Consider the following 27,796-nt stretch of genomic DNA (forward strand, 5'->3'; position numbering starts at 1 on the left):
CGCCGGATGAAACGTATATTCCCTAATGTTAGTAAATTTGGGTAACACAGCAATTGTGTGTGGTGTATGGCTCTCTGTAAACTGGATCAATGCCAGGTGGGCGTCACTGTGAGGGTCACGAGCTATTAGTCACTCAATGCGAGTAGAACGGTGACTGGTGGTAGATACGTGCCCTTTTAGGAAAGTTCCACATGATGCTACGTAGCTCATGCATTGACTTACGTCATGGGTATTACAACCATATAAAAGCCGAGCGCTTCACAACACACGCAGAAGAGAAGTTGTACACATAAGACTGTTCGGGTAAGTCATTCATTCCTTTCAGTCAGTTTCTTATCAAAACGGCCTTCTAGTTTTATTAGTTATTTTACAGGGCATTCGAAAATTTCCGTCAAAACCCACTTTATAGCGATGGAAGATACTGGACATATCGGCGACAATCGCATCATCAAATGTGATAAAATGACGATTTTATCGATATTTAATTAATGTGGTCGTTCAGTTCCATGTCTTGCATTGTGTGCACAATTTCGTGAAAAATAGCGACCAAATATCAACGCACATGTTAGTGTTGGAATAGTTGGTGTGTTTGTGAAGTGCGTGCGTGCTAGGGTGAAACGGTACAATCTTACCACGGACGCTACATATTGCGGTACAAGGCCTCGGTACGGTCCGTTTCGGTACGGCCCGTTTTGGTAACGGTCCGTTTCGGTATATGTGATATGATCATAATGCAGAAAATTGACATGAGTTAAACTTTGCATTCTTTAATACCATGGGAAAAATACAATAATATTTGTTAGGTTGAACGAACAAAACTGGTCATTTCATGACTAGATAGAAGAACTAAAGTCTCACTGGAACCTAGGAGGCCACAGTTGTGTAGCAGACTAGCAAGTAGCCAAGTATGATTTAAGTCACTATCATCAGTAGTATATAGTGTTCCGCTCAAAACCACAGTTTTGAATGTCCACCTTATTGTATTCATATCACGTAGCAATCACACGACTTAATGACTATCTTTATTAAACTACTTAAGAGATTATTTGTACTCATATCAAGTAGAATCTCCCGCGATTATGTTTATAAATCTACTTAAGAGGTTTAAATAGAGCTTATGTAAACGTTCAAATATTTTGAAGGTAATTATACTTATTGTGTGGCGTATTTGGTAACTTGCGTGACGTTGACAATCAGTTAAGTAAAAAAACAAACAACTTCAATCTTTCAATAATCATGAATTTCAACAATGTGGTTATAGATGAAATTGAAAGTTCTGAAATATGTCATATCCTTGAAGAATTGTTGGTTCATGCTTTATGTTATGACTGTTACAGAAACTATTATTAACAAACAAAAGTGTTCAGAAGAAATCATCAAACATAGTCTGAACTGTGTAGATGAAACAGATGTTATTCATCGATGGCGGAAATATGTGACATCTTTATCGTGTGTGTCTAGAATACCATCCATTTACCTTCTTAAATATCAGTGTCTGGATTATAGAAACACAGCTTTGAAAACAGAGTCGTTGACTGAGGAAGTATGTCGTTCTGTGAGGGAAATACTGACACGATAAAAACATGTCAGTGAGCGGTGCAGAGCAGGAAAAGATTCTGCAATCAAAATATTACAATCCAAAGGAACCTGGAGCTTTCGGTGGATTGGATAAGTTGTACTCTAACGTTAAACACTTCGGAATATCCAGAGCAAAGACTAAACGTTGGTTACAATCCCAAGATGTGTATACTTTTACACAGACCAGTGAGAAGGTTCCCAAGAAACAGAGTCATAACAAGTGGCTTATTTGCTCAGTTTGATGTTGATTTGCGTGTGATGTTACTAACATTGCAAAATATAATAACAATGTAACCTTTTATTAGTGGTTATTGATTGCTTTTCCAGATATGTTTGGGTTCGCCCACTATCAAACAAAAATAGTAAAAACCGTTCATCATGCTTTGAAAAGTATACTGGATTCAGTTGAAAAGAAACCTATGGCTATACGTTCAGACAAAGGACATGAATTTAATAACCATCTCCTGAAAAAATATCTAAAACAACATGTAAAATATTTTACCACACAAAATTCAGGTGTAAAAGCTAACTATGCTGAAAGATTCATACGGACATTGCGAAATATGATGTTTTAGATATTTCTCTTACAAAAGATCTTACAGATATATTGATATTCTTGAAGATCTCCTTTCCAATTACAATAAAAGGCCAAACAGGTCTCTTTTGGGTTGTCAGCTTCTAAAGTGACTAAACAAAATCAAGCAGCACTGTGGTTACAGATATATTCCAACATTTGAAAACATAGTGCACAATCAAAACTCTAGGTTATACAAATTTAAGATTGGAGACCTTGTTAGAGTGTCATTGTCAAAAAAGAACTTTTGAAAGGAGTATCAACAAAAGTGGTCAGAAAGAAGTATTTAAGGTTGTTGACAGAACTCGGAAAGCTGGAATTCCTGTGTATAGGATTGAAGATTTGCTCTCTGAATAAATCAATGGTTCTTTTTACAATGTAGAAGAATTGCAACGAGTGAAGAAAGATGACAATCTTTTGCATATTGATCATGTCATAAAACTCGTTGGAAAGGAAGAGGAAGAAATACAATAAAACAGTCTTTAGTTAAGTGGAGTGGATTCCCGTCGAAGTTCAATTCATGGATAGATGCAAGTGAGATTGTTGAAGATGAGAGAACAGAGGCTGATTATAAATAGTGACAGCAATGATAATCTTTTCTCTGATAATAAACCATATGATTTCATTTAGCACTTTAGACATCCCATTGTCATGGAAGGTTATTGGAGCATAGCATTAACAGAATTTTATGCTAAAAAGATCTGCACAAGGGACAAACAGAAAGAAGAAAGGTACCACTATAACAGATAATTTATTATATATCCACTGTTCAATTTGTGAACCTATTCTTGTTGATGGTGAACCCAAACCACTACTTCGAAGAATATATCCTAATAAACCTAATACATGGAATGCTGAATTGCAGGATTATCAATATATCAAATGTCGTTCAATCAATACAACTACACATGAGATAAGAATATATATAACTAATCATAAAGGAGAACCAGCAGCATTCTTTAAGGAGAGAGTGTCAATGTCACTTCACCTCAAACGTTACCCTTTCCTGGTATAATTTACAATGTCAGTGTTACAGAGTTCTACAGAGATTGGACAATCCTTGTATGTTCCAAATGCCAACCTTTGGGTGAAACATTATTCTAACGTTGCCAAAGAGAGAACATATTCCCTCAAAACAGTTGATTTCAACTATGAACACTTCAAATGGAATTACATCAAGCAATCGAAAGGAGCATTCACGCCCCTTCTGTTGAAAATAACAAGATGCAACAGTCAGATATAAAAATGGTGAGCCCTAGTGAACAGGCAGTACAACAAGCTAAAGCTGAAATAGTACGCAATCCCGATTCAGTTTCCTACACTGCCATGGTTAAAACTAAAAAAAAGCAAAGGTGGTAGTATACCAAGAACCATTGGTAAAGAGAAGAAGTGGGACGCAACCTAAGAACAAACTAAAGAAGAAAAGAAAGCAGGAAGGGAAATAGCCAAGAGAAAACGGATTGGTGGGAAAGAGGAAGATCATTATTACCAGATATCTTCAGTTCTTAAATCATCATCTTCAGAACATTTCAAGAAGAACATTAACATGGCAATGTTATCGAGTGATTCAAAATTCTTCAGTGAAATTCAACCATCAGAACTGGATCTTTTAACCCTTCCCCCAACACAAACCGCTGTACAAAGATCATATATACAAGAATACAGATCAATATCACCTCTGACGGAAATCATCACCAATTGAATTTCATATAAAATTGGTCAAAATGCGAATACATGTATTTAGATCTAAGAAGATCTAGTTTGTATATTAAATGCAAAATCCTTAAGTCTGATGGAACATCCTTAGGATCGTAGCCATGAATGTGCAACCCGTTAACCTGTTTCTTCACAGCTTGTTTTCACAAGTTGATGTATGGATACAAGGACGTTTGATTAATTCTACAAGTAATCACTACCCATACAGAGCCATGTTTTACGTGATGATGAACAGCAGTAGGGATACATCAGGAAAGCACATTAACGTCACAGATGTACTATAAAGACACTCGGGAAGCAATGGATGACCCTGATCCGAATGGAGCAAACGAAGGACTTTATCAGCGATGGAGTTCACACAGGAAGCAAAACATTTGACATGGAGGGTCCCATTTACCATGATCTCTTTCGAATGAAACGTTATCTTCTAAACCAGGTTGATGTTCAAGTGAAGTTATACAGAAGCTCGACAAGTTTTTGTCTTATGTCAAAATACAACACAGAAAAATTATATGATTCGATTAGAAGACGCAGTTTTGAAAGTAATGAAAGTTTCCGTAAAATCAGGTGTAATTTGGGGTCATAATGAAGCTCTTGGTCTTACTAACTGTAAAGTATATGTATTGCAAAACAGAAATAAAATGATGATGTTATCCCCCAAAGGTCAGGTTGGCTTTTCATGGGACCAAATATTTTCGCGGACACGCCCAAATAAAGTTATTATTGCGTTTGTTTGACCAAAAGCAGTTGCTGGGGATTTGCACAAAAATCCTTTCTCGTTTTGCAAATTTTGATTTGAGACAGATCACTTTATTCTGTGATGGAGTAGCCGTTGGAGATTCGGGACCGATGAAGTTAACATATACAACCAAAACCTCAGGTCAAACTGTCATACCCTTGTTTGTTAATATGTTACGTGCATCAGGGCCTAGGATAGTGAACATAACATTAATTTGAATGTAACTCGTGATGAACTTTCTGGTGAATATGCATTGTACACTTTTCAGTTGGAACCATTGTTCAGTTGTCATCATGAAACTTCATATCTTACATTGCAAAACAAAGGTTACCTTGAGATTAGAAGCTCAGTTCGGAACAGCTTTAACAGAGACAACAAACTGTATAGTTTATGGAGAATTTCCTGGATATTTTTTGAGATCGATAAAGCTAGAAGTGTTATAGTTTAGACTAATTGACTGGTGCTCCCCAATATGTCAGTGGAGCGATAGCAGCAACATCACCATTAACAGAATCAACGACTGCATCAACATGAATACGTGGACCAAATGAATTGTGTTATACAGTGTGATCATATTCTTCGGACAATATGTTGTAGGAGTGTTTGCATCGGATCAATTGTTGAGGTATTTTGCTAAGCAAAATCAGAGATCATCATGGCAGAAAGAAGCATACATCGTAAATACTGACCCCATTTCAAAACCTGGAAATCATTGGTTAGCTATTTATCATGAAAACAGTAGGAATATGGAAGTATTTGATAGTCCTCGGAATGTTATCAACTAGTTATTCTCAAAAGAATATTTACTCTTTCTTGTTGAACATAAAACACAGAGATTATAGAATCAGATTTAACGAGTGGTATCAATTACAAAGTTTTCATTCCAATGTGTGTGCTCAATATGTATTATTTTACTTAATGTTTCGTCTAAGAGGATATTCAATGGATGAAATAATATTAATCGATTCGACAAAGAGGATAAAAATGTACATGATGTATATGTTTTTGATTATATATTGAAAAGATATCCAGAATGTCTCAGTTCTTCTCGTGAGCTATACTGTGCATATCCTGTCTAACTTGATACTATATCATTAAGGTTTGATTCTCAATTCTGATTGTATAATGTCGAATGATATATCACCTGTTTTGTTAATTCCAAGTCCAAGTACTATTTACATAGCAGGATGTTCACAATCAGGTAAATCTATGTTTACTAAAAGATTAATTGAGAATGCCAATTCTATGTTTACAAAACCATTTCAGAAAGTTCTGTATGCATATTCTGTCTGGCAACCTTTGTATGAAAAAATTGAGAGAAATAATAATTCTCGAGAGTTGTTTGTAGAATTCCATAAAGGAATACCTTCTGAAGAAAAAAACTAATTGAACTTTCGGGAAATCAAAATGATCATAGTTTGTTGGTTATTGATGATTTGATTGATGATAATCGTATCTAATCAACATATGTGTAAAGTATTCACTGCTACAAGCCATCATTTGAATATTTAGAAGACAGATTTAGAAGACAAATGCAACCGAACGAATGCAAAGTCAGAGACTAATCCACGGGTGAAAGGATCAAAGATGTCACAAAAAAGGAGAATTAAATCAAAGCATGTAACACCTTTACTGTGGTGTAGATATTAGAGGTATTAGTGGGGCGGTGGGGTTGCCTAATGGTTAAAGCGTTGGCTCGTCACGCCGAAGACCTGGGTTCGAATCCCCACATGGGCACAATGTGTGTGAAGCTCCATTTCTCGTGTCCCCGCCGTGATATTGCTGGAATATTGATAAAAGCGGCGTAAAACCAAACTCAGTCAGTCAGTCAGTATTAGAGGTAGTATTATTGTTATTATATTATTATTATAAAACAACAACAATGATTTCTGTACATATAATTTCTTTATTACATTGAATATATGTTTGTGATGATGACATTAACAATATATATCAATTGTAATAAATTCAATGCAAACAGTTACATTTTTTTTTTCCGTCTATTTTACAACAGGTTTCAGTACTAACCTCAGAGGTTTGGTTGAAATACCATCATCTTGCACTTCTCTTTGCAATAGAAGCACCTTAACCCCAACGTTCTTGTCTGTAACTATAAACATGATTGTTGTGTGCTCGAAACCCATGATTGATAGAAGATTTGCTCTCTTTTCTAAAGGGCGGTGGGGTAGCCTAGTGGTTAAAGCGTTGGCTCGTCACGCCGAAGACCCGGGTTCGATTCCCCACATGGGCACAATGTGTGAAGCCCATTTCTCGTGTCCCCCGCCGTGATATTGCTGGAATATTGCTAAAAGCGGCGTGACTCAGTCAGTCTCTTTTCTAAATAATACATCTTTGTACATTTCAACAACGTTCTTCAGTCCTCTCTTGCTGAGACCTTTTAGAACTAACTTTCAAATTGTCATCACTACAATCTTTACTTTTAGCTAAGACGTAAGTCTTTGAATTGAGCGAGATCATCTCAAAATCTTGGCTTTCCAACTTGAAAGCACCCGGTGTCCTTTTTATCCCTCAAGGAAGGTGTGGAAAGAGCAACATTCTCTGGGGAAGAAGTGATTCAGCATCAGGATTCAATGTTATCTCTATCACAAAACCCCATTAACATATGATCAAATTCATCTTTCTTATCTTTCTTTATGATATCAGATAAGGTTCTACCACTTATTGCAAAATATAAACTATCAGTATCAATCTGTAGACACTCAAAATCAGATCTATCAACAAAATTATCAAGGAAGTCATAATAAAATTCCAGCATGCGTTTCTTAGCATACTGTAAAATGAAAAAACCAAGAACATTTGGAAGTGAAAGTTTGATAGTTTTCTTTGCCGTTTGCAACTCATAATCATCGTCTTCCAGTTCACATATTGACACGAATGTTGGAGAATTTACTTTTTATTTTTGCTTTATCAACCCCATGAAGATAAATACATTTTTGTGAGCTTCTTGATTCAGAAGCATAGACCCATACGCTGAATTTCCAATTAATTTGAAAACTTCCCCATAACAGCAAAATCAGGATTAGCATCCCCCTAACCGACGGGCTTGTGTTACCTTTTCTGCAAAGTAAAGGAAACATTTGTTCCTTCCATATTTTACTACTTGATGAACTTTCGTAACATGTAAACCATGCAATAAATACCATTTTTAGTAGAGGAGTAGCCAACAATAAATGTCGTGCTTTCATCCCACCTACTAGTAAAGTCCTGACATCTTTCTTCATATTGCGTGATTCTGAATGATTTTGCATGTGCTGACCAATTACCTCATAAGGTACTTTAGTGGTAACAAATAAGGGTGACATTTCTGCAAATTGATCATACAATGGATCCGGCACTGCTATGTCAACTTCAACCAAACCAAACAGGGAGTCATCCAACACCCCTCTAAAATATTTGTTTCAGTAACTGAACTCTGATGATAATTACGTGAGAATGGATATTGCCTTTGCAAGAGAAAGTCTTGAAATTCAGTTGTCCCTCGTAAAATACGGAACTCACATTCCCAAATTACCAGGATGTCATACCCTTGAGATCTGATAAAAGTTTCTCTCTCCATAGTCCCTCTTATATCTTTGATATTCTTTATCACCAACAATTGTTTGTTTCTTTTTTGGTGAACAATTAGGTTTTTGACAACCATGAAAATAACATCCATAAAATTCGAAGCAACACTTTTTCTCTCTACTATAACCGTCTACAAAATATGGTCCAATTGCGTTCTCTTTACCTTTACCTTAGTTTATGGTGTATAGTCATATTTTTCTTGAATGATAGCCAATCTAACCAGTCATAAGCCGCAGTATATGTTTCCGATTGATATCTTTTAAAAAATTGATTTTCTTTTTTGGTTTCATCTGGTAACCATCTCACATAGTATGATACAGGCATCTCCTGTGCTATGTAATTGAGATACAAAGCATTCGCATCATATCCAACACATGATTTGCATGATTTGTTAGGGTTACCTCGTAAATGAGTTTCTCCTGCTTTATGATACCTTGTGAAAATAATGGATGGACCCCAACCACTCCCTTGCTTTACTGCATGATATAAAGATTTATTTCCTTCATTGAATAATGAAAAGCTGGAATTGTTTTCATGGGCACAGTTAAACAATAACTTCCTTGCAATGCCTGGCACAGATATAGCCTCTTTAAAATATCAATATGCAGTTTAGTCCAGTAGAAATGTTTAAGTTTAGAAACACCTTCAATTCCTGGAAAAACATCTAGATTATTGTACCATATAAGAAAGTCTTTTAGAGATAATATTCGCTCTGACTTCCATATCTCTTTTAAGTACTTATAATTTTCTTCTTTAGATTTGGGTATCTCACGTAATTTCATCATAGATAAAATCTCACTAGAATCCTTATCAGGATTATATGTACATTTCTTAAGATACTGTGAACTACAAGGGTCTTCTAAAGTATTACATTGTTTGAGATTTGACCAAAAAGCTTAAATAGGTGGTAGTTGTTTCTCTTTTAAAACATCAATATCTGTAAAATATTCATAACAAAAGAATCCCTTTTTCTGAGAAACACCAAAATTTAATAAGAAATCAGCATAACTAGTACCAGGAGGAAGATACTGAGAAAGATCTAAAAACATAAACTGAGAGTTAGCAATGCACAAAACTAGTCTTGTTAGATTCAGCCAAACCAAGGGAGTGAGCTAAACGTGCTTTCACTAAATTCAAATCATACTTTGGTGAATTGAATCCGGTCACTGGTATCTGACTAACATAAGTATTTAATTTTTTCTGCATTGATAACAATTGATTATAAAAGTTTAGCTGAAACTGAAGAAATAGATAAGATATCCTTTTCTTGTTCGGAAGAATTATGAGTCAAATCTTCCTCAAAGTCACTGTCTTCCAAATCTTCCCTGTCGTTATAACTCACATTCAAGTGATTAGTCTCACACAGTTTTTGCAAGGCACTATGATAGTTAGTTCATCTGCATCATAATCAGCGTCATCGTCGATGACGATATCATTGTCACAATAACTCTGTCCATCTTGAACATTGACACGTCCAGTGTCACAATCTACATTGTTATGTTATCACCAATGGAATGTTTCTTCCAATATTCTAATTGAATATCCAGTTGTGTAAAAAACATTTGATATTTTTCCTTTGTACGCTGATTTGCACAAATGCTAATTTCAGACATATATCCCACCATCTCTTTCAATAATAATTCTGTATTCTCATGAATAAAGCATTTAGGCTGAGTGTAACCTGGAACATTACTACATATGCTTACAGACACTGGTATGTGTTTATGTGTCCATGATTGCTTTTCACTATTTATAACATCAATATTTGGGATAACTTCCAACATAGCTTCAAAATCATACATTATGAACCAATCATACAGTTTGAGGTTAGGAGGAACTTCAACATCAGTTAATTCAAATAATTCTTCCAAAACATTCTTGATTGGTTTACAGTATCCTCCAGGGTATTTAGATTTAGTTTTCCTAAAGAATTCACTTTTTTCATGTCTTTTCAGTCTGTATGGTTTTGGAAAAAGCATATCACAGCATCTACACTTATATCTTTTAGTGAAACCAGCTAAATTAGTTATATAACTCAGATGATTATCAAAACAATTCATATTCAGTGTGGAACGATATCCGTCAGTTTTAGTAGAAAGGTATAAAGGTGTACAATTATCTTCATCTGAATTATAAAAAAACACATTAACATTAATTCCAAACACTCGTTCAAAAGAAGGTACATCATCCGGAATTGATAATCCTTGAAATTATTTTATTTTCCATTTACAAGATTTCTTTTCATTTTGTTTTCCAAATTTTGCTTCATACCATTTTAAAAAAAGAAACTTAGTATCTTTTTCTAATCTCATTAATCCATTACTTTTTCTTTTCTTTTTTCCCAAAAGTATTTGTTTTTCCTGTGATATGCTAAACATCTAAAAGCACACAAATTATCTGACTTATCACCAAAAGTAATTAGGTTCATTTTGTTTTTAACCATGGTGGCGTATGCTCATTCCATTCCCTAACGTATAAGAGGTACGATATATTGTGTACACAATATTTGTAACTAAAACAGCTTTCCATTTAGTATTTGGTCTTTGTAACATTATGTAATCTTCAATATTCTTATCTTCTATTTTCTTAAGGACTCGTTTTAGGCTTTGTAAATTTAGGATCAAAAGAGGTTTGTCAAATAAATCAGCATTATGGTATGGAATGAAGTAACGGTATTGACCTGTATCCAAGTTTTGCAAAATAATGCCAAATGATAAATTTAGTTTGAAGGATTGATTTTCCTGTTGATAAATATACTTCAATTGTGATTCGAAGTTTATCTCATTAATATCACTTCCGCCTAAAGGGAAATTAAATTTTCGAACCATTTTCTTTACATTGAAATCATCGTGAGGTTTCAAAATTATTGATTTATAAGTTTCATATGTTTCTTTTAAAGGTTCATCTATTAACTCACCATCTTCATTATTCCATGGTTTACTGATATCATTGACCCAAGGTTCGTCCTGTGTAGATCCACCACCACCATATTGATTGTGATTAAGTATTTGATGAACAGTTACAAGTATTTTGTTGGGAAATCTTTTATTACATTTCCTGCAATTGTAAGCAATAGATAGCTTTTTGTTATGACATGTTCGTTGATGTAAACATAAACTTTTTAAAGTATGAAATGATTTCGAACACTTTTTACAATTTTGTTTCTTCTTCTTCATGTAAATTTCACAAACCTTAATGTGATTATTAAACAAAGTGCGGTTATAAAACTTTGTGTTACACTCAGTACAAGTATACCTCTTTCTAATTTTACATTTGCGATCATGTATCAGATACAGAATTCTACACTTACCCTCATACCCACATACACAATTATAAACATTTTGTGCACAATGGTGTGTATATTTTCTTGAATAAATGTTACCACAGTCCTCACATAGTTCCCTACCAGTTAATCGGGTTTTTTTTCTTAGGTTAATTAAATGTTTTATCTTGGTGGTATAATTGTTCTGATTATGTTGATTACAATAGTGACGGGTATAGCGAAAACATATTATTCCGCATCTATCACATAGGTGCTTGCGGTCATTACCGGAATAAGAGAAAATCTTCATCGTCGACGTTGACATCATCAGCTCAACATTTCATCAGGTCCTTGAGCACTGTCAGCGCTTTGTACAAATCAATTGGGGGAAGCCCAACTTGATTGTATCTCATGGGTATTGTATTTTCTGGGGAAACGAAACGCTGCAAATTACAATACCAATATTCACGCTTCTTATTGAAAAATCATGGCATTCAAATGATATACAAACATTGGTAGTAATACCAAATGTAAATAATGAGTTGTGAGAGGTAGTTGATTGTTTGGGGTTTGTTTTTTGTTGTTGTTGGTGGTTTTTTTTTTAAAGATAAATACTTAGTTGTGATAGGTAGGTTTTTTTGGGGTTTGTCTTAAATATGTACATTTGAGTACTAAACACAGGATTTAAAATAATATCAACAAATATAATATTTAAAAATCAAATCATTCAAATTTAATACAGACATTAAGCAGTAATATCAAGATAAAATTAGTTGACAGAGGTATTTAAGCATATTTCAGCATCAAACATAAGATTTAGAAGCAAATATCAACAATATATAATATTGAATATATATATATTGAGCATTAACACAAAAGATTAAAAAATATCATCATTAAAACAGTTTAGACTAATTTATGGGTTGACTTATTGTGTCCTGAAACAACATTTAAAATCTCACAATATAAGAGAACAAATGAAACCAACATCTAATACACATTTTCTACACAGTATTTTGATTATAACTTGAAGGTGATCTCTCTTGTTCTTTAGGAGTAAAATAACGTTTCTGGTATGTCTTAAAGAATAAGTATATATCTGAGTATTTAACACAGGATTCATAATGTTGAATAATATCAATAATACAAGTCAATAATTTATTATTTGACAATCATGACATTCAAATGTAATCCAAACAGCACCGGTAATATCAAACATAAATAATTAGTTGTAAGAGGTAGATAGGTATATGTTAAGTAAAAACCAGGTTCTATGGATAGTCAACTTAAAATACAGAACAGCAGCAGTAATACTTAACATAAATACTAAGTTGTGAGAGGTAGTTCTTTGGTATGTCTTAAATATTAGCATAATTGCAGGAAAAGTTGTGTTCTATGGATGATCAACTTCAAATGTATATAAACATCAGCAGTAATATTCAAGATAAATACTTAGTTGTGAGAGGTAGTTTGTTTTGTCTTGTTTTTTGTTTTGTTTGTTTTTTTGTTTGTTTTTTTGTCGGAATATCTTAAATAAGTGCATTTGAGTACTAAACACAGGATTTAGAAGAATATCAACAACATATAAAGTCAACATTCAACACATCCAAGATAAATATTTAGTTGTGAGAGGTAGTTTTTTCGATATGTCTTAGATAAGTACATTTGAGTACTAAACACAGGATTTAGAACAATATCAACAAGATATAAAGTCAATATGGAACAAGTTTTGATGGATAACAACTTCTTTATTTCGTGAGTGCGACGTTTCGATACAGATTCTTGTACCGTTGTCAAGCAAGAGTGATACATGAAGTGGAGGAGCTGCATATATATACTGTATATAACAATGAAACAACATACATTGTAATTGACAAAGGAAACAACATAATTGCCATAATTGGTTAAGCAGTAAGCTGATGAAGCCAGTGAGTACACAAAGGATAGTGAATGGAAGCCAGAGATGTATAAATACAGGAGTAGTTACAATGAAGGAGATGTTTATACAATAGGTGCGATGTTTATACAATAGATTGGGCTTGGTGGAGGAGTGGATCATAAGCTGATGGAATGAAGTATCCTTGGTCACGGGTGATGGTGGGCTTATGGCGTTTGATGTGAATGGCTTCGGTGAGCTTGCGTTTAGTGAAGTCCGTTTGGTTGTTGGCGAGAATGGTGAAGTCGGACCACTTTATTTGATGATTTGGGTTTGCTTTGATGTGGTCAGAGATAGCTGATTTGGTGTCGGAATTAGCAACAGTAATTTGTTTGCCAATATTACTTTCAATCATTATAAAATTACAACATTGCAAATATTATAAACACAGTTATATATTAACTTATTATGTATTTATTTATGAATTTATTATCAACTTACAGATGAAAAGGTTGATGGGTGATGTGTAAGTGACTCCTGAGATTTACTGATTGATGATGTGCTGGTGGTTCTTTCAGTTGACTGCATAAAAAAAACAAACATGTTCGTTAATTATTGTAATAGGAACTCATAATTCTAAATATTTTCTTAGCCAATATTACTTTAATCATTGTAATTGGTAACATTTACAAGTATTGTAAAAGACATGTTGCATTATTCATTAATAACAATTGATATTTAATCCTAATGATAAAAACAGAGTACCTGTTTTGGGCAATCGCTACCAGCGATTCGTAATCTGGTCTTCCTGGGATAGGTCACCATCTCACATGTTATGGCACTGCCAGTCAGCTGCACAAAGTGCAAATTTGGAAACATGTTTCCATCGATGATTGTTGATTTCATTGGCCAATTGTTTCCTTCTAGTCGGTTGATTTCAGTAAAGACTTTGTCTTGTGCGAAAACATCACATGGTCGTACATAATTACAATGCATGTATGTTCTAGAAATGAAATCACATCGCTTCGGTTCTGTAGCTACAGTTGCCAACAAAACGATGCCTAATATCTTTATTTCACTTATATCAGCTCTGACTTATAGTTCGTCGGATAATGTGATAATGTTGTAGTTTCGTATCCATTGATGCTCGCTCGCGACTGATTGTAGCGGAGACTTTCTTGAAATGGAACATAGCGCAAAAAACCCAAAACAACACAGTCAGCTGAGCTAAAAGTTCAATATAGAACTAACTTTATGGATAACAACTTCTTTTTATTCGTGAGTGCGACGTTTCGATACAGATTCTTGTACCGTTGTTATCCATAAAGTTTGTTCTATATTGTTCTTTCCAACTTCTAAAATGCCACTCAAAGAAGTTGGGCAAAAAAGTTGTGTTAACGATGTTGAATGCGTTGATCACCGCGCGAGAGATTCATACTATAGTCTTTTTCAAATAATATTATATACTTTTTTTTCTGTGAAAAGATTATATTCATGCCGAAAAAAATTGTACTCTCGCGTAACTTTGATTCTTGGATATAAGGGAAAGTACGGCGAAATTCATGTATTAAATAGATGATTTCATTTTGTGTACGTACTGCTTACTTTATTCATTGATCCAGCAAATTGAAAATGCCTAATATTCCACTCGTGAATGAAACGTTTGTTGAATAATTATATTTAGTGTGCTTGCATGTAATGCAGAAATTCGGAACTTTTTGTCAGCGAGGCGTGGCATTGCATGTACATCAAAATATTGCTTCGTGACGTTAGTCGAGACTTAATTTACGAGCTTGCATGAAAATTTCCGCGATCCAGGAATCAAGGTTATTCACGAATTTGGATTACAGTTCTGCATATATGATATAGGAGACTAAGTAACACTGTATCGATAAATAGTCGATAAATAACCATGCTATACTTTGGCTATAAATTCCCGAATAAATCCATTTTCGTTTTTACGATTGCATTTACATTCCAGACCATATAGTGATTCGTTTGGTAAGCTCACGTGTCGATGTGAATTATATTCATTCATTTTACCAATTCTGCACTCATGGGGGAGCAGATAATGTGATAATGTTGTAGTTTCGTATCCATTGATGCTCGCTCGCGACTGATTGTAGCGGAGACTTTCTTGAAATGGAACATAGCGCAAAACCCAAAACAACACAGTCAGCTGAGCAAAAGTTCAATATAGAACTAACTTTATGGATAACAACTTCTTTTATTCGTGAGTGCGACGTTTTCGATACAGATTCTTGTACCGTTGTTATCCATAAAGTTTGTTCTATATTGTTCTTTCCAACTTCTAAAATGCCACTCAAAGAAGTTGGGCAAAAAGTTGTGTTAACGATGTTGAATGCGTTGATCACCGCGCGAGAGATTCATACTATAGTCTTTTCAAATAATATAATATAATTTTTTTCTGTGAAAGATTATATTCATGCCGAAAAAATTGTACTCTCGCGTAACTTTGATTCTTGGATATAAGGGAAAGTACGGCGAAATTCATGTATTAAATAGATGATTTCATTTTGTGTACGTACTGCTTACTTTATTCATTGATCCAGCAAATTGAAAATGCCTAATATTCCACTCGTGAATGAAACGTTTGTTGAATAATTATATTTAGTGTGCTTTGCATGTAATGCAGAAATTCGGAACTTTTGTCAGCGAGGCGTGGCATTGCATGTACATCAAAATATTGCTTCGTGACGTTAGTCGAGACTTAATTTACGAGCTTGCATGAAAATTTCCGCGATCCAGGAATCAAGGTTATTCACGAATTTGGATTACAGTTCTGCATATATGATATAGGAGACTAAGTAACACTGTATCGATAAATAGTCGATAAATAACCATGCTATACTTTGGCTATAAATTCCCGAATAAATCCATTTTCGTTTTTACGATTGCATTTACATTCCAGACCATATAGTGATTCGTTTGGTAAGCTCACGTGTCGATGTGAATTATATTCATTCATTTCAATTCTGCACTCATGGGGAGCAGATAACGTTATAAATCTGAATTTACATTGTCATTCCTAATGAGACTATGGATCATTGATATTTGCTAAATCTTATGAGGGATAAGTATAGCTCTAGATAAGTGCCATACATTATAAAACGTCACGAATGAAATCTGAAACCATTCAGAACGAAAAAGCGTGGTTGTAGGGGAACTAATAGTACTACTATCATCACATCAACATTTACTGTAGTGAAATCACCTATGTCCCAGAAATGTTCATGTTTTAAAACAACAATACACAAATCAGATCTTGTCGAATGTGACTCTGTTGATGGTATAAATAATATATAGTAAACCAATTAACACAACACTGTAGTCATATGACGGTTACCAGTCTGTGTGACTGATCACTGTCAATGTTCTAAATCAATCTGGATCCGCCCCTGCTTAGAACGGAATAAAGGATAACTAAAAACGTATTTTCAATGAACATAGCAGAACTGGTATTTCGTCTGCTGTGCCCAGTCAAAACTATATCGTGTTGTTGGAGGTGAAAAATACAAACTTTGTACATGAAAATAGATATGTACAGGAAACTTGCAATCAACCATCCTGTTATTAAACTCAGCTGGAACTAGCAATCAGCTGTGTACACATGTTTTGCTCGAATCTACCGGTGATTTAGTTATAAACGATCCGAACATATAACATCAAAGAAATTCTATTCCGTTACCAGAATAGGTTATATCTCAAGCAATTATTGTAACAGAGATTATACATAGTGCTATCGTTTAAGTATAATGCATGTTTCTCAAATATGTTTAACATAATAATTAACACTCTGCACCTTTGGTTACGTGGCTTACATTTTACACAGGAGACAGTTTGACAAGTCACCGTTGACTTCCTGGGGTACCTGGTTCTGTTTGATTTTACAAACTGTTGGCCATTAATTTAAGAAATACAGTTCGCTCTACCACCATGTATAGTGTAATAAAGCACACTTTCGCCCTGAACTATTATAGATAAAGTACGAGGACGCTTGCGTGCATGGTGGTAGAGCGAACTGTATTTCTTTTCTAAGATGCCAAATTTAATACTTTCTAGGGATAATTACGATTAATTTAAGGCAGAAAACAAACGACCGTTTCGGTGACCTAAATTATGAATCCTCGCACAGGGCTAACTGGCGCGCTGTTCTATTGATGTGTCTGCCCCCCTACGTTAAGACGAACGTTACCAGAAAAAAACAAATGATAACAGTTTGATGACGGTTTACATTCGGATTAAATATCTTCTCTAAACTATTTTAATTACATTTGTCATTAACGTAAACCATATGGGGCAATATGAACGTCGCATTTCTACTACCAACGTAAGTTTAGATCAGTACATCCAGATGAAGCTGAGTAGTCAAGCGACATTCCACGATTGCATTGTGGGAATGTAAACATTGCGAACGTTACGGTGTCGCTGAAAACTTGTGAGTCGAATTGACACATTTTAACCGTCGTAAAAAACATAAACGTAATGTTTCCACCAGTGATGTTAGCTGCGTGAAGCAACTGCAAACCAAGAAACGGGATGCAACGGCGTAGTTTACTGTAGGAGGCCGTACGAGGCGATGGCAACTGACATGCATCGTGACGTCGCTTACATTGTGACGTAATGTAAAATGGTTCGATTACGAGGGGGCACACTAGAATGGCGCAGTGACAGGATAAAGTCATTCAATTGTTACGTCATCAAAAAAACTATACCTTAATTGTCTGTTAATGTTTGTTTTTTCGATTGTTCTAACCGCTAGGCATCTTAGAATGTAAAATATGACTTCAATGAGTCAATAACGCGGGTCAAGGGGTCCATGGATGACGAGCCGGTATTTAGTTTGTGATTGCTGAGAATAATGTAAAATTGATGCTACCGCGGTAGGCGCGAAAAGCGGACCCTCATGAACATGGTAAGCGGAAGTGGTGACTGGTGAACGTATAGAATGAGGTGACGCCATTTCACGCACGTTTTCTGCGATGTTACTGCAAAGAGTGAAAATGGGATCAAATGTAATCAAATAAAATGAAATCAAGGAATATCGTTTTATTATGTGTTTTCTGTCATCATACGTTTTCGGATGGCACCCGCGTTAAAACGAGGTGTGTTGCACCTCGACGCTGTTCGTCTGATTTGAAACAACTGAAAAAGAAATGGAGGCCAGCTACTGATCCGCGCTAGTATCTGCAGTAGCTGTCTTGCTGACTGGATGGTCTCTGCTTGTAGACGAGCTGAGGCAGTCTCGAACTTCCGGGAAAAAAGCGGCATATATTTTGACAATGATTCGATTTCTAGACATTTAGAAAAGGTTTATAAAGGTCAATATAATTACGGTACGAAAACCGAAAATACTGAATTTTTGGATAGCATTACGGTATACTGAACGGCAGGCAAAATACCGCGGTATACCGTTTCACTCCTAGTGCGTGCCTGACCTAAGGGACTCTTCACATCGAATTAAGCGAACGGACATCGTAATGTAATCATTTTCCTCTTCTTTTTCTCATGTTTACTTAGTTAAGTATTAATATTGTACTAAAACTCCGCTGTCTTTCATTCACAGACGATCACTTGTAACAACATGTTGCGAACGTACGTCGTATGTTATCTGCTCCTCATCAGCGGTCTGGGCGTCTGTGGCACAGGTAAGTGGACCCTCACAACCACCTGTCACGTTCCGTTAGGAAGCAGCTTCTTCACGACAATGTTCGGCTGTACTGACGGTACTTCAGCTTCTTCACACGACAATGTTCGACTGTACTGACGGTACTTCAGCTTCTTCACATGACAATGTTCGACTGTACTGACGGTACTTCAGCTTCTTCACACGACAATGTTCGGCTGTACTGACGGTACTTCAGCTTCTTCACATGACAATGTTCGACTGTACTGACGGTACTTCAGCTTCTTCACACGACAATGTTCGACTGTACTGGCTGTACTTCAGCTTCTTCACACGACAATGTTCGACTGTACTGACGGTACTTCAGCTTCTTCACACCACAATGTTCGGCTGTACTGAGGGTACTTCAGCTTCTTCACACGACAATGTTCGGCTGTACTGACGGTACTTCAGCTTCTTCACACGACAATGTCCGGCTGTACTGACGGTACTTCAGCTTCTTCACGACAATATTCGACTGTACTGACGGAACTTCAGCTTCTTCACGACAATGTTCGACTGTACTGACGGTACTTCAGCTCCTTCACACGACAATGTCCGGCTGTACTGACGGTACTTCAGCTTCTTCACGACAATGTTCGGCTGTACTGACGGAACTTCAGCTTCTTCACGACAATGTTCGACTGTACTGGCTGTACTTCAGCTTCTTCACGACAATGTTCGACTGTACTGACGGTACTTCAGCTTCTTCACACGACAATGTTCGGCTGTATTGACGGTACTTCAGCTTCTTCACGCGACAATGTTCGGCTGTACTGACGGTACTTCAGATTCTTCACGACAATGTTCGGCTGTACTGACGGAACTTCAGCTTCTTCACGACAATGTTCGACTGTACTGACGGTACTTCAGCTTCCTCACACGACAATGTTCGGCTGTACTGACGGTACTTCAGCTTCTTCACGACAATGTTCGGCTGTACTGACGGAACTTCAGCTTCTTCACACGACAATGTTCGGCTGTACTGACGGAACATCAGCTTCTTCACGACAATGTTCGGCTGTACTGACGGAACTTCAGCTTCTTCACACGACAATGTTCGGCTGTACTGACGGTACTTCAGCTTCTTCACACGACAATGTTCGGCTGTACTGACGGTACTTCAGCTTCTTCACGACAATGTTCGACTGTACTGGCTGTACTTCAGCTTTTTCACGCGACAATGTTCGGCTGTACTGACGGTACTTCAGCTTCTTCACGACAATGTTCGGCTGTACTGACGGAACATCAGCTTCTTCACGACAATGTTCGGCTGTACTGACGGTACTTCAGCTTCTTCACGACAATGTTCGGCTGTACTGACGGTACTTCAGCTTCTTCACACAACAATGTTCGGCTGTACTGACGGCACTTCAGCTTCTTCACACGACAATGTTCGACTGTACTGGCTGTACTTCAGCTTCTTCACACGACAATGTTCGGCTGTGCTGACGGTACTTCAGCTTCTTCACACGACAGTGTTCGGCTGTACTGACGGTACTTCAGCTTCTTCATCACAATGTTCGGCTGTACTGACGGAACTTCAGCTTCTTCACACCACAATTTTCCACTGTACTGACGGTACTTCAGCTTCTTCATCACAATGTTCGGCTGTACTGACAGTACTTCAGCTTCTTCACACCACAATTTTCCACTGTACTGACGGTACTTCAGCTTCTTCACACGACAATGTTCGGCTGTACTGACGGTACTTCAGCTTCTTCACACCACAATGTTCGGCTGTACTGACGGTACTTCAGCTTCTTCATCACAATGTTCGGCTGTACTGACGGAACTTCAGCTCCTTCACACGACAATGTTCGACTGTACTGGCTGTACTTCAGCTCCTTCATCACAATGTTTGGCTGTACTGGCGGTACTTCAGCTTCTTCACACGACAATGTTCAGCTGTACTTGCTGTACTTCAGCTCCTTCACACGACAATGTTCGGCTGTACTGAGGGTACTTCAGCTTCTTCACACGACAATGTTCGGCTGTACTGAGGGTTCTTCAGCTTCTTCACACGACAATGTTGAGCTGTACTGACGGTACTTCAGCTCCTTCATCACAATGTTCGGCTGTACTTGATGTACTTCAGCTCCTTCACACGACAATGTTCGACTGTACTGACGGAACATCAGCTTCTTCACACGACAATGTTCGGCTGTACTGACGGTACTTCAGCTTCTTCACACGACAATGTTCTGCTGTACTGAGGGTTCTTCAGCTTCTTCACACGACAATGTTCGGCTGTACTGACGGAACTTCAGCTCCTTCACACGACAATGTTCGACTGTACTGGCGGTACTTCAGCTCCTTCATCACAATGTTCTACTGTACTTGCTGTACTTCAGCTCCTTCACACGACAATGTTCGGCTGTACTGACGGAACTTCAGCTTCTTCACACGACAATGTTCGGCTGTACTAACGGTACTTCAGCTTCTTCACACGACAATGTTCGGCTGTACTGGCGGTACTTCAGCTCCTTCACACGACAATGTTCGACTGTACTGGCTGTACTTCAGCTCCTTCATCACAATGTTCGGCTGTACTGACGGAACTTCAGCTTCTTCACACGACAATGTTCGACTGTATTGACGGAACTTCAGCTTCTTCACACGACAATGTTCGGCTGTACTGACGGTACTTCAGCTTCTTCACACGACAATGTTCGGCTGTACTGACGGTACTTCAGCTGCTTCACTCGACAATGTTCGTTTGTACTGACGGTACTTCAGCTTCTTCACACGACAGTGTTCGGCTGCAATGAAGGTACTTGAGCTTCTTCACACGACAATGTTCTACTGTACTGACGGTACTTCAGCTCCTTCATCACAATGTCCGGCTGTACTGACGGTACTTCAGCTTCTTCACACGACAATGTTCGACTATACTGACGGTACTTTAGCTCCTTCATCACAATGTCCGGCTGTACTGACGGTACTTCAGCTTCTTCACACGACAATGTTCGGCTGTACTGACGGTACTTCAGCTCCTTCACACGACAATGTTCGGCTGTACTAACGGTACGTCAGCTTCTTCACACGACAATGTTCGGCTGTACTAACGGTACTTCAGCTTCTTCACACGACAATGTTCGGCTGTACTGGCGGTACTTCAGCTCCTTCACACGACAATGTTCGGCTGTACTGACGGTACTTCAGCTCCTTCACACGACAATGTTCGGCTGTACTGACGGTACGTCAGCTTCTTCACACGACAATGTTCGGCTGTACTAACGGTACTTCAGCTTCTTCACACGACAATGTTCGGCTGTACTGGCGGTACTTCAGCTCCTTCACACGACAATGTTCGACTGTACTGGCTGTACTTCAGCTCCTTCATCACAATGTTCGGCTGTACTGACGGAACTTCAGCTTCTTCACACGACAATGTTCGACTGTATTGACGGAACTTCAGCTTCTTCACACGACAATGTTCGGCTGTACTGACGGTACTTCAGCTTCTTCACACGACAATGTTCGTTTGTACTGACGGTACTTCAGCTGCTTCACTCGACAATGTTCGTTTGTACTGACGGTACTTGAGCTTCTTCACACGACAGTGTTCGGCTGCAATGAAGGTACTTGAGCTTCTTCACACGACAATGTTCGTTTGTACTGACGGAACTTCAGCTTTTTCACACGACAGTGTTCGGCTGCAATGAAGGTACTTGAGCTTCTTCACACGACAATGTTCTACTGTACTGACGGTACTTCAGCTCCTTCATCACAATGTCCGGCTGTACTGACGGTACTTCAGCTTCTTCACACGACAATGTTCGACTATACTGACGGTACTTTAGCTCCTTCATCACAATGTCCGGCTGTACTGACGGTACTTCAGCTTCTTCACACGACAATGTTCGGCTGTACTGACGGTACTTCAGCTCCTTCATCACAATGTCCGGCTGTACTGACGGTACTTCAGCTTCTTCACAAGACAATGTTCGGCTGTAATGAGGGTACTTCAGCTTCTTCACGACAATGTTCTACTGTACTGACGGTACTTCAGCTCCTTCATCACAATGTCCGGCTGTACTGACGGTACTTCAGCTTCTTCACACGACAATGTTCGACTATACTGACGGTACTTTAGCTCCTTCATCACAATGTCCGGCTGTACTGACGGTACTTCAGCTTCTTCACACGACAATGTTCGGCTGTACTGACGGTACTTCAGCTCCTTCATCACAATGTCCGGCTGTACTGACGGTACTTCAGCTTCTTCACAAGACAATGTTCGGCTGTAATGAGGGTACTTCAGCTTCTTCACGACAATGTTCGACTGTACTGACGGTACTTCAGCTTCTTCACTCGACAATGTTCGGCTGTACTGACGGAACTTCAGCTTCTTCAGACGACAATGTTTGACTGTACTGACGGTACTTCATCTACTTCACACGACAATGTTCGGCTGTACTGAGGGTACTTCAGCTTCTTCACAAGACAATGTTCGGCTGTAATGAGGGTACTTCAGCTTCTTCACGACAATGTTCTACTGTACTGACGGTACTTCAGCTCCTTCATCACAATGTCCGGCTGTACTGACGGTACTTCAGCTTCTTCACACGACAATGTTCGACTATACTGACGGTACTTTAGCTCCTTCATCACAATGTCCGGCTGTACTGACGGTACTTCAGCTTCTTCACACGACAATGTTCGGCTGTACTGACGGTACTTCAGCTCCTTCATCACAATGTCCGGCTGTACTGACGGTACTTCAGCTTCTTCACAAGACAATGTTCGGCTGTAATGAGGGTACTTCAGCTTCTTCACGACAATGTTCGACTGTACTGACGGTACTTCAGCTTCTTCACTCGACAATGTTCGGCTGTACTGACGGAACTTCAGCTTCTTCAGACGACAATGTTTGACTGTACTGACGGTACTTCATCTACTTCACACGACAATGTTCGGCTGTACTGAGGGTACTTCAGCTTCTTCACACGACAATGTTCGGCTGTACTGACGGAACTTCAGCTTCTTCACACGACAATGTTCGGCTGCAATGAGGGAACATCAGCTTCTTCACGACAATGTTCGGCTGTACTGAGGGAACTTCAGCTTCTTCACGAGAATGTTCGGCTGTACTGACGGAACTTCAGCTTCTTCACACGACAATGTTCGGCTGTAATGAGGGAACTTCAGCTTCTTCACGACAATGTTCGACTGTACTGACGTTACTTCAGCTTCTTCACACCACAATGTTCGGCTGTAATGAGGGAACTTCAGCTTCTTCACGACAATGTTCGACTGTACTGACGGTACTTCAGCTTCTTCACACCACAGTGTTCTGCTGTACTGAGGGAACTTCAGCTTCTTGACACCACAATGTTCGGCTGTACTGAGGGAACTTCAGCTTCTTCACACGAGTATGTTCAGCTGTACTGACCGTACTTCAGCTTCTTCACACGACAATGTTGAGCTGTACTGACGGTACTTCAGCTTCTTCAGCACAACGTTCGGCTGTACTGACGGTACTTCAGCTTCTCCATACGACAATGTTCGGCTGTACTGACGGTACTTCAGCTTCTTGACAAGACAATGTTCGGCTGTACTGACGGTACTTCAGCTTCTTCACACGACAATGTTCGGCTGCAATGAGGGAACTTCAGCTTCTTCACGACAATGTTCGGCTGTACTGAGGGTACTTCAGCTTCTTCACGACAATGTTCGGCTGTACTGACGGAACTTCAGCTTCTTCACACGACAATGTTCGGCTGTAATGAGGGAACTTCAGCTTCTTCACGACAATGTTCGACTGTACTGACGGTACTTCAGCTTCTTCACACCACAGTGTTCGGCTGTACTGAGGGAACTTCAGCTTCTTGACACCACAATGTTCGGCTGTACTGAGGGAACTTCAGCTTCTTCACACGAGTATGTTCAGCTGTACTGACCGTACTTCAGCTTCTTCACACGACAATGTTCGACTGTACTGACGGTACTTCAGCTTCTTCATCACAACGTTCGGCTGTACTGACGGTACTTCAGCTTCTTCATACGACAATGTTCGGCTGTACTGACGGTACTTCAGCTTCTTAACAAGACAATGTTCGGCTGTACTGACTGTACTTCAGCTTCTTCACACGACAATGTTCGGCTGTACTGACGGTACTTCAGCTTCTTCACACGACATATTTAATGCAGATCCATGCTATCTTCCGGTTCCGAGTCATCCCATTTAGATCAGACTTCCTGTTTCAAGGATTTCTCTACCAATTTTGTCTTCCATAACTATTACTATAGGTAATAGCTTATAACGAGTTATGTAATAATCCTATTTACTCTGTCCAAAAAAAAGTAAATCTTTTTCATATTGTAATAGTAGTATAATAAGTAATGGCCTACCAAGTTTATTTAGTGGAGACTGTTTATCCAGTCTATATCCTACTTCTTTGTTTTGCCAACGTGTTTTTGTGCTTAATTATAATACCGGCGAAACTTTAGTATCTTTGTGCATAATACTTTTATTGTAACTGGCACACAATATACAATTCGCTAAAATATCTTCGAGTCAATATCACTTGAATTAATTTTTCATCAACTTTCGGTTTTGAGTTTTGAAGTTGGTTAGGTTTATTTGTGGGAACATTGGCCACTCCGTCCCGGTGTGCGTTCTGTCTCGTGGTTACCATTTTATGTACCATTTCGACCATTATTAAACAACCATAATAAACATGGCTGCTTCTGTCATGTTAAGGTCAAGGTCAGGGGAGCACTTTTGACGAAACGTTGGTTTAACCGTCTACGTTTGTCAGTCTGACGGTTAACTATACAAAAAGCAATGGGTTGAGTAATGATTGTTCTATTTTTTTAAATGTCAGTGATTGAGATACTTCTGGTTTGAGAGTTTTGGTGAACATTGCATCTGGTTAGAAAAAAATCCAATGTCAAGGTCAGCATATAAACGTCAAGGTCAAAGTTCTGTTTGTATGCATGGTTGAATCAGCATCAGATTTGAGGTATTGTCATGATTAAATGATTAAAGCAGCAAGACCCTTCGATAGTCATGGAAGACATTACACCAGTCCCTATGTCCGTGTCAAAACCATTAAGGTCATTGTGTTATTGTGGGGTTTTATAAGGGAACAGTGGTGAAATCACTGTGAAGAAAATGATTCTATGTTTTTTCAAGAATCGGCTGTTACTCTACGAATTCTTGACTTTCTATCTTGTATCGTATAAAATTTGGAGTAAGAAACCTAATGCATGAAATATGTTTTCAAGAGGACAAGGAGAAGAGTTTCTGGGATAGCCCGTGGGCCTGGGTCCCCGCTGTTGTGGGTGGAACTGTAGCAGGTGCGGTACTGGGGCCAGTTGCTATCGGGGCCGGGATGTATACAGCTGCGACGACGGGAGTTGGCGCGGGGCTCGTTGCAGCTGCACAGTCTACAGGTACATTTGAGTACAGTGGAGTAGCGATTTCTTGATCTCCAATTTATTGATACGAGGTGATTTCAAACATGAAAACAATGTTTATCCAGAACCAGAGCTACATGATGAAATAATACAAGGATCAAATAACCAGACCAAATCACTGCATACTGAACAAACATGTTAATGGAAGGGATATAGGCTTGGAACTGAAATGTGCAATACAATGGGCGAATATGTGGCAGCAGGATATATACTGAGTCAAAAAAGAAACTTCACAAAATGAAAAATAATGAATAATTTTTCTCTGATGATACATCTATGTATCCGAAATGGGATCCCTATCTTTCGACTCTAGAAAAACGTTAGCAAAACCCACTCAAACCCATCCATTCGTCGTGCAAATGACGTTAGTGCCAAATCAGGTTTTGCACGTGAAGTCGATCACGTGATCTTCGCATCGAAGTTTTCTTCATATGCACGTGTTTGCATTGGCCTCAAGAATTGAAAAAACACTTTTAAACCACTGTTCTAACGGTACTTGAAATGCAACGATTGCCAAATGTGCAACGTGAACGTGCCGTTGGCATGTTGTAGGCGGGAAGATCAATTATTGACGTCGCAAGAGCAATGGGATGCAGCCGTCGTACTGTGTATGACTTGCAAGGTCGTCTACAACAAACTGGCACCACTTCTGATCGCCCAAGGTCGGGTCGTCCACGTGTGACGTCACGAGCAGAAGACCGTCCTACGTCACCTACTTGACAGATTTCTGCCAGCTACACGAACCAGGGCTGAGATGTTTAGAGGTCGACTGTCCTCACAGACCATTCGAAATCGGTTGCGGGCTGCCAATCTCCATTCTCGACGTCCACATCGTGGGCCAATATTGACGCCGTTTCATCAACGTCAACGTCTGCTGTGGGCCCACCGTCACCTCCGATGGACCCAGAGAGACTGGAATCTTTAGCGATGAATCCAGGTTTACCTCAGATTCGCGGACGGCAGGCATAGAGTCTGGAGACGACGTCGTGCACAATGTTGTGTACAGGAAGTCGACAGATTCGGGGGCGGAAGTTGCATGGTGTGGGGTGCTTTCTGTGGGAACAACCGTTCCCGACTTCTGGTCATCCGTGGAAACCTCACAGCTGCTGCTTACCGCGACCAGGTGCTCACCCCTGAACTCGTTCCTTTCATGGCGGCCCATGGCCCAGGTCTACAGTTCCAGCATGATAATGCTCGGCCGCATACCGCGATGTTGACACGAAATTTCCTTCAAAACGCTGGAATCAACGTCATGGACTGGCCATCGAGGTCCACTGACCTTAATCCAATAGAGCACGTTTGGGATGCACTTGGGAGAAGGCTTCGTGGTCTTAGGAACCAACCCAAGAATT

General features: G+C 38.6%; 1 long non-coding RNA gene across 1 annotated transcript; it reads left to right on the forward strand.

Annotated features, from left to right (window-relative positions):
- Positions 1–222: 222 nt before the first annotated feature.
- Positions 223–26,353, forward strand: LOC124290241. The gene is made up of 4 exons (XR_006901864.1): positions 223–303; positions 1,042–1,048; positions 18,918–18,999; positions 26,253–26,353. It is a non-coding gene; the product is annotated as an uncharacterized LOC124290241 (long non-coding RNA).
- The last annotated feature ends 1,443 nt before the right edge of the window (positions 26,354–27,796 follow it).

The sequence above is a fragment of the Haliotis rubra genome, unplaced genomic scaffold (genome assembly GCF_003918875.1).
Source record: "Haliotis rubra isolate DU_JTF1 unplaced genomic scaffold, ASM391887v1 Scf46, whole genome shotgun sequence".
In the NCBI taxonomy this organism is placed as follows: domain Eukaryota; kingdom Metazoa; phylum Mollusca; class Gastropoda; order Lepetellida; family Haliotidae; genus Haliotis; species Haliotis rubra.